An 8,879-nucleotide genomic window follows, 5' to 3' on the forward strand; every position below is an offset into this window, starting at 1 on the left:
GTGTGTGTGTGTGTGTGTGTGTGTGTGTGTGTGTGTGTGTGTGTGTGTGTTGGGGGGCAGGAGGGGGGCAAGTCAAGCTTAGAGGAGCACCGCAGACGCAGACAACTGCCACTTCCGACTGAATCCAGCGGCGGTGGCAGCACCCAAGTGCATTGTGGGTATTGCTGGTGAAGCCACATAAAGGTCTGTCTGTATCTTATTTTCTGAAAGGGGAGGGGGTTGGMAGAAGAAAGGAGGAGCAGAGAAGGGAGATTCCAGGGAAAAGAGGGGAGACGAAGMGATGGGAGGGGAGAGGAGATGGGGGCTGTTGCTATACGGAAGTGCTTGCCGGAGGATCTGGCCTCGTCCAATCACGGAGCAGCTATTTATAATGCATATCAAGTAACTTGAATTTTCATAGAAGGGGCGTTTATTCAAAGGAAAGAAAACACACACACACACAGTCAGGACAAAACACAGGAGTTAGGTCTAAAACTGTGCACGCGTGGTGAATATAATGTTTTGGGTCGGATGAGGAGACATTAAAATGTGTGTCAAACAGGCATGTGCCATGCGGGGATGATGTGTGACACTAATTAATAAGCTAACGCAAATAGGATTTATTAAATCCACGTGTCAGCCTCGTGGATGAACTAATAGACATTTTGCTGTTGCCCTCTGTCCAACATGAGTCAAACCAGAATGTTAATACAATCAGTGGGTCGCAGCTTTACACACAATAAAAGATTAAAATCATTATTATCCTTGACCAACTKTAACGTTGCAGGAATATACATATTTTTGTTAAACTCTTCGATAGTTAGGCCTAAAAATGGTATGAAAGTGGAATGACGCAATATGATAATGTAACTTGGCACTAAAACTAAAACCGAAGCACGATGGTGTCCTACCCAGAACCACTCCCTCCAAACCAGCGTGTCAGCACATTCAGGACTGGATCTCTCTCCACACGTTCACACAGCGCACATCTACACTCACAAGCACACAAGGCAGAGGGAAGCCAACAAACATTCCTCATCTGTTAMAATKAAGCAGGTAAAACAAAAAAAGAAGAAAAAAAGAAGGGATATATGAACAAAAAAGAAAGACAAAGCTTTGTCGGTGATGRGGTGCCAAAACGAGCAGCTGCTCTRTAGTGATGCTCCCCTACAGACAAAAAGTGTGTGATCACTGAGTCTACYTCTGGAATCTGTTCTGGCCTCTTCAGGTTTGACAGGAACAGGGAATCACTCTGACTGGTGTGATAACATCAGTGGCACAGATTTAGCTCTGAGGTTGTTTGAGGCAAAGTCTCGATTTGTCAGATCACCTGACAGACTCGTGATGGGAGTGTCTGCACTGGTGAGGCTTTCTGGGTGACGTTTCAAAGCAGAGCTGAACAAAAAAGTCTGTACTGAACAGTGTAATAACTGCTATACCTATCCCCCCCTAACTTTAGAAATAAGTACAACAGATCTGTGACATGTTATATTTCTGGCACAAAAAATAAAGACACTGAAGAAGAGAGTAAATACTTTGCAATATGTTAATGTATTGGCTCATATTATTTCACAAATATTTCAAAAAGATTTGTGAAGCTCGTTTTTTCTCCCCACTTATTTGATTTTATTGCATGTGTCCCTTGCTGTTGGTTCATCATTTTGATGTTTTTTTTTCAAGACTATTCATTTAATTATTTACTGATTTACTTACTAGTTTATTTACTTATTTATGTATTTTGCAGCACTCCTGCACTCAATAGATGATGCTGTGTGGCATCAGCAGTTCAACACATTTCATCTATACTATAATTTCTTTTATATTGAACAGTTTTTTTTCTTACCAAGAAAGTGTCATTCTTCTTCCAAAGTCCTCCCTAAAATTGTGGCGTAAATAAATAAAATAGTCACAGGTTTCATACTTGGAACCCCTTCAAGGTAAAAACTAAACCTGTCTAAAGGCTGATAGGATTCTGTCCCCAAAGACATGAAAGAAACGAACCAAAAAATGTTTTAATCAAATTTTAAGTACACTCAAGAAATATTTGCCAGAACTTCTTCAATGGATTAACTGTAACTGCTCGTTTGATACGACAGAAGAGAAAGCTGTAAATTTATTGCAGCTATGAAATTTAAAAAGTATTTCTGGAAACCTTCAATGTGCAGGTTCATTTATTCCTTTATTGCTTAATATTGAGTCTTAAATGTATTTCACCTATACTTTATGCTTGAGATGGTTAGAGTATTATACAATATTAATAAATAATGGGCATTGTGCATTTATTTTATTTTTATACTGTGATTACGTTGTTGTGAGAACAACTACTTTCTCAGGCACTACCTAGTAACAAGCCTCGYACTGAAACAACACAATCAGACACTTTTCTGCATTTAAGATTTCAGGATTTCCACAATAAAAACTGTGTCACCTTATAAGTGTGATCATGTCCACCCCATCAACATCATTTTCAGGAGACGGGCCTCAGTTCTGGAGACACTGTTTAAAGGGACCGTGTTATGATGCCAATCGCCATATGTTGACACTCTGAATTAGAGAGAGGGTTTGGGTGAACTGGGCCACATTGATGTCATGCGATCAACTTTATGTGTCTGCAAATGACGTTTMAAGTCTGAGAACTGGATCGGTTTCCTGCGTGAATCCCGGCTCTCAGAATAGACAAAATCTTTGGAACAACCCACTCCATTTATCTGATTTGTTTTAATGTGTGACATTAAACAAGAATTTTCTGAAGGAGAAAAACAAAAGGGCTGCAGGTGAATCAACCATCAGCCAGCCGGCGTCACAGATGGCACAAAGGACAATGTTGAAATTTTGTTGGGTGTCAAATGAACATCCTTCTCTACATGCATCAACAAGACTAAAGACTGGAGGCTTCATGTCTGCAGACACATTGGCCTGTGAATGGTCAACATAGCCATACTGTTTAAGTAGTATATCAGCCAAAAAAAATGCAGCAGCTGTTCCCCTCAACTCAAGAGGCCAAAGTGAAGTTAACACTCAGCCCAGACATGTGATTTCTTTAAGCATATCAATAAAGCTAGTTAATATTTTTGTCAAGAAACAAACTAAGGGAAAACAAAGCATTTCCTTCCTCTACTCCAGGCTTTACTCTGCACCTTTAAATTAAATCTGACTTTTTACAACCTGCCTATTCTGCATGCGTGCTTCACTAATCGCATCAAACAACCAAAAATATTGTCACTCTTATCCTCGACTCCTATGGGGTCCTAAAGAGCCACAGTTTCTCACCCGAGTACCCCAGTTCCTCCTAAGACACTGACAACGTGTCCTTGAAYAAAGCAGCGAAACGCCGGCTAACTGCCTATCTTTACCCCCCTGGCTCTACAACTGCGCCGCCATCTGTCCTCAGCATGGCTGCCCCAGGGGCCCGGCCACAGTCAGGGCACTCAGCTACAAACTCGCAGGGAGAAAGCGAGGAGCAGAAGGGCGAGAACGGCCCACAAWGACAAGGAAGACAATGAATGGAGCAGAAATTATGATTAGAGGTGTTCAAGCATATTTGAAAGAAGAAACAAACATGACAAATTGACTGTTTGGTGTCTAAAGAGAAAAAAAAAGATAGTTTCACAGACATTAATAGACCATTTGAAAAATCACAGCTTTTTACTCTAAATGTGTAAGCAAAAAAAAAATAGCATGTAACACACATATATATATATATATATATATATATTCACAGAAAATCACCCCACTGACCTTCAGCAAAACACGAATCATAAAATAAAAATTGAGGAAAAAACAGTTTTTCAGGAAATCGAAAGCATTATGTGCAAATCTGCAGCCAAAATTAATTAGGCAGGAAAAAAATAATCATTACTGAGGACAGAGAGGTCATGTCCTTGTTTTCCCCCCACCTTTGTCTGAATTTTTTTTTTCTCACTGAATGACGGACTTTATTAGAAAAGGCAAAGAATGGAGGTACCTCATGTAAAAAAGGTTGTTCGATCACACAGAACCCTTTATTTCACTTTAAGGCTAGGCTAGAAAAATATGTCTGCTTTGTATGCATTACAAAATTTTACGAGTTTAGGATATTTTGCTTCTATAATATGTTTCATGTTGCAGACAAAAACGTCTAAATTTCAAATTTTTGAAAGCTTTTTTGATGCTAAGTCTCATCTGTTACTGTATGCTTTAGTTGTGGAATCATTTAAAAAATAACTTACTTATAAATGTATAAAAAAAGAACTACCCAAATGAAAATAAGGTATGTTGTATTTATTGCAAAGAAATAAAAATTCTTATTAAATATAAACTAGTTTTAACCAACATGTCTGCGAGTAACAGGGTATCCTTGTTACATGAGCCTGCGAAGGTCAAGAACTCCAAATCATCAGTGTGATTAATGTCCAACGTGTTAAGGACCAGAGTGTGGGATACAGGCAGCAAGAGAGTAAAGTGATGTCATCCAGGCCAGCAGCCAATAGGGAATGCTGAGGCTATCGTTTATTACCGTATGCTGGTGCTGAGGATGAGTGGCATCATGTTCGGATGAATCCATTTAAAGTGGCATGAGTTCTGATGGCTACACAGGTGAGCTGAGTTCACGACAAAGATTCTGTTCATGGGGATCAGAAGGCTCTCACTATCAGACACTAAATATCAAGATGTGAATTTTTTTAACTTCAGATATGGTACAACCTTGATTTTACATACCGTAAGTTCAACTTACTCAGTTCCTTAGCCATAAAATACTCCAATAAATTGTATATTCAGCAAAATAGCATATTTCCTGACCTACATATAAACATTTATTAGCAATCCTTTTTTTATTTGTAATTGTTTTATCGCCTAACAGTAAAAAGAWAGTTTTGATGTTTAAAAGTGGTGCTTTATGGAGTAGTAAGCAGTCATCAGAACTCAGAGCTTTATCAGTTTGGACAATGAGCCAATTGGCCATTTATTCCCATTACTTATGTCCATGTAAACAYAGCTACTGTTTAACCTAGGTATGTGTATAAATATCTGCACAGAACCACAAAAAATGCAGTAGACAGATAATGAAATATCTTTACAGAAAGACACTGTCCCACTTCTGCATTTTAAACAGAAACACTATCTTTACCTAACTGTGAAAGCCTCTCAATAGGCATCACATCCTGTCAGTGGGCTGAAAACGTTTCTGCTAAATGTGTTGCTCCTGTCACCCACATAACAGCAACCACCAGGAGAAGAGGGAGACCTGCAAATCTGTCCAGAAGGACTTCCAATTCATAAGTTTTTTTTTTGTTTGTTTGTATTTTTGGGCAGTGTTCCCATAAAGTAATCTTTTCATCCCATTCCATCAGAAAAAGCTCTCTCCAATCAGGTAATGGAAGTCTTGGTTCATGTTAAACAATCTGTCACTTTAATCTGAGAAACAATCTCATGCAGCTCCTTTAAACCTGTGTGTTGCAAAAGCATTTTTTATTGAAATTGTTTAATAATAAAATGACACTTTTTGTTGGATTCTGGCTGAAAGGTGCCAGGCAGCCTCTCTTTCRGTGTCAAAATAACAACTGATCTGAGCAGCCGCACCTCCATAAAATCAGCCGGTGCTCTCAGAGTTTATGTGAGGGGGCGTGTTAGCTGCGAGTATGTAATAGAGTGGGGGGTCAACGAGGCTGATTATAAACTCCAACAACAGTCAGGGTCAGGTCAGGTGTGGGGAGCAGTAGCGTGTCATTTATTGCTTCTTCCCCACCACCGATCTGGGCCAGSGCATAAACATTTTACAAAGCAAACGGAACGTGTCCATGTGTGACGCAAGTGTGAAAGTAAATCGTATTTGCACAAATAAGAGGTGCCGTAAGCACTGTCGGGTTTGCATGATGAAAAAAAAAGTACAGATACTTTACTGTGTTTACAGYGGTTAGGCTGATCTGAAGGGAGACGAGCAGAAGACAGTAAAAGGTGTCCAGAGAACGCTGCTACAGCTCACAACTGTTTGCACTGCAGCTTCAAACGAGTTCTCCCAGCGAGGGAAACTCCTCCGTTTTCTCAGACATATGGCCACGCAGGGCCCGCTGTAAACATTCCGACAGGAAGAAGCTCCAGCAGTGACTCGTACTCCAACAGGAAGCTGTAGTGTACGTACAGTTGTGTGTGCAGAGCTGCTCCTCCTCACGGGAATCACGAAGCGCAGTTAAAAATAGAATGACTTTTTGTTTGTGTTTTCATCTGGAMGTTTGCAAGGCCAAAAGGAGCAAGCAGAGTCAGTGATGCATTTTRTGACAGCATATTCTATAGACACGAYTCGGTGTGCTAACARCRACGTCATTTGTCATRACATACATAAAAATGTGATAAGCAMGGTCAGTTTGGTCCCTATATCATGTAATAACCATGTCAATGCCTCCATTCCAGGAAAATGGGGCACATACATTGCATTGTAGTATGAGAACTCAAAGATTATCGCCCTGTTGCTCTGACTCCAATCATCGTGAAGTGCTTGAGAGGACTGTTCTAAAGCACATGAAGGACGTCATCTCTGCTGGTGGACAGTCATCAATTTGCATACAGCGTGAACCTATAAACAGAGGATGAAGTCTCAATTGCACACTCTGCCCTGCCCCACCAGGAGCAGCCAAACAACTACGTCAGGATGCTTTTTATGGACCTTAGCTCAGCTTTTAACACAGTAATTCTGGTGAAGCTAGCACTGAAGCTTCAAGACCTGGGGCTGCCTGCATCACTGTGTAGATCATAGCCTGGTAAAAACCAGACCCTTGTCCTTCACTTTGCTTCGTACAAAGGTCTGGAATCATGGCTATAGAGAARCAGTTCTTGTTGGAGGCGTGGCCTCTGCTGAAGTTTAAAATGACTGGATCAGTTGGCCGCAAGTGCCGGCTCCACTGTGAAGGAGGCTAAGCTGAGAAGCTAACCGGAAATCGCATGCACTGTAAACAACCCTCCTGAGAGGAGAGAAGTACCGAGCCGAAYGAGACGGCTGTAAATGAGAGCTGCTGCTTTGTCAGACAAATTTAATTTATTTTGGAAGCCTTATCAACACGGACTGGCTTCCTGTGCCCACTTCCTCCWCTGCCATTGCTAAACTAACTAGCAGACACTGCGCAGAAAATTGACGTCATTCAAAACTCCGCCTTCTGTTTGCTGATTGGCCCAGGTGAAATAAACTACTAGCAGACACTGCGCAGAAAATTGACGTCATTCAAAACTCCTCCTTCTGTTTTCTGATTGGCCCAGGTAAAATAAACTACAAGCAGACACTGCCCAGAAAATCAACGTTCTGTTCTCAGATTGGCCCGAATGAAATGTTCCTGAAGAAATGCTTGTCTACGGGACAAATCCCAGATGGAGCAGTGAAGCGAAACTAGAATTGAGCGGAACTGCGTAGGAAGGCAAGGGTCAGGCTATCTAGATCAGGGACTTTCTCAGAAATAGGCCTCAAGTGCTGAGAATTGGAAGTTGAATATCATCATCACTGGTTTCTAACACGGGTGCACCACAGGGATGTGTACATAGCCCAGTCTCTTCATTCTTTTCATGAATGACGGCATCACCATTCACCCCGCAAACACAGTTCTGAAGTTTGCAGATGACACCACCATTRTGAGTTTTTCTATCAAACAGCAATGAAACTCACTACAGATATCTTGCCCTGAACATTAACATGACCAAGGAAGTCATTRTGGAGAAACAACAAAGTTAGCTTAAAAGCAATATTTGCAATATTACCCGCCGTAGGTGCACGTTTATTTAGCTATCTGGCTTGTTTATTTCTGACAAAAATAATATTTAAAAAAATGACAAAAGCATTAACACAGCTGCTTGAAACTTTAAATTTTTATACCRCCAGATTCTTTTTAAAACTGTACTCCTTTCTCTCGCTTCGTCTGCCATTACAAGCAAATTTCCAGTTGACCCGCAATGCTTTATGGGATATGGTGGGCCGAGAAGGATCCATCGGAGCTGTCCCTCAAATCTGGGAAAAAGGAAGATGCATTTGTGCCTATACCTTCTGGGAAAAGGTACATAGACTATTAAAAAATAAAACCAGGCAGACTGAGACACAGCTTCTTCCACTGCAACCTGGCACGAGAATGTGTAAATTGACCAATTGACAATCTACCTCCTGATGACTTCTACATTCCACTCATTCAATGAATGTCTGTTCACTTGCTGCAACTTATAATATGAACTTACATTATTGCACACAACTGTTAATTTGTCACGCATTGTACATTGCGCTATTTTCTCGGACACTATAATTATTTTTGTTAAACTTTATAGTTATTTTGTTTAGAGTGTACAGTCCGTTTGAAAATACTGAGCCAAGAGCTCCAAACAAAATTTGTTCTGCTAACATATAATGACAATAAAGATATGTGATCCCTGAGAAAGCTTCAGGAWTGGCATGTCAATCAAGTACTTGTTTAAAGTACATGTTGGGGCGGTGATCAGCTACTACAACCACAGCAAATTTTAGCTTAATTTCTATAAAACTGCATGAACTGTAAACTTTTTTTGTGTGTTTTCTAAAGCGATCTACTCTTGTCTCTGGTATAATGTAAAATACCTTAYTATCCAGTAGGCAAACAGGTGTAGAGATGGAGTAAATCAGGGTTGACTGAGAAATTTCTAGAAGCAACTTGAGTCATAAATAATACTCTATACTGGCCTGAGCACAGTTTTAATASTGCTTTTAATGGGATTGGATTTATACTTTTGGCAAATACTGTATAGATGCTGCATATGTGGTAATTGAATTAAATGGAATTTATGCCCAAATATATGCACATTGGGTTTCCCTTTGTTAATAATGTCATTGATAAAGGGAATAAATAAATAAAATAAACAAGCTGGGCCTGTTTCCCAGTAAAACAGGGGGCAGGATGAGTCAAGGCATCTGTGATCCA

The sequence above is a fragment of the Austrofundulus limnaeus genome, unplaced genomic scaffold (assembly GCF_001266775.1).
Source record: "Austrofundulus limnaeus strain Quisiro unplaced genomic scaffold, Austrofundulus_limnaeus-1.0 Scaffold134, whole genome shotgun sequence".
Classification (NCBI taxonomy): domain Eukaryota; kingdom Metazoa; phylum Chordata; class Actinopteri; order Cyprinodontiformes; family Rivulidae; genus Austrofundulus; species Austrofundulus limnaeus.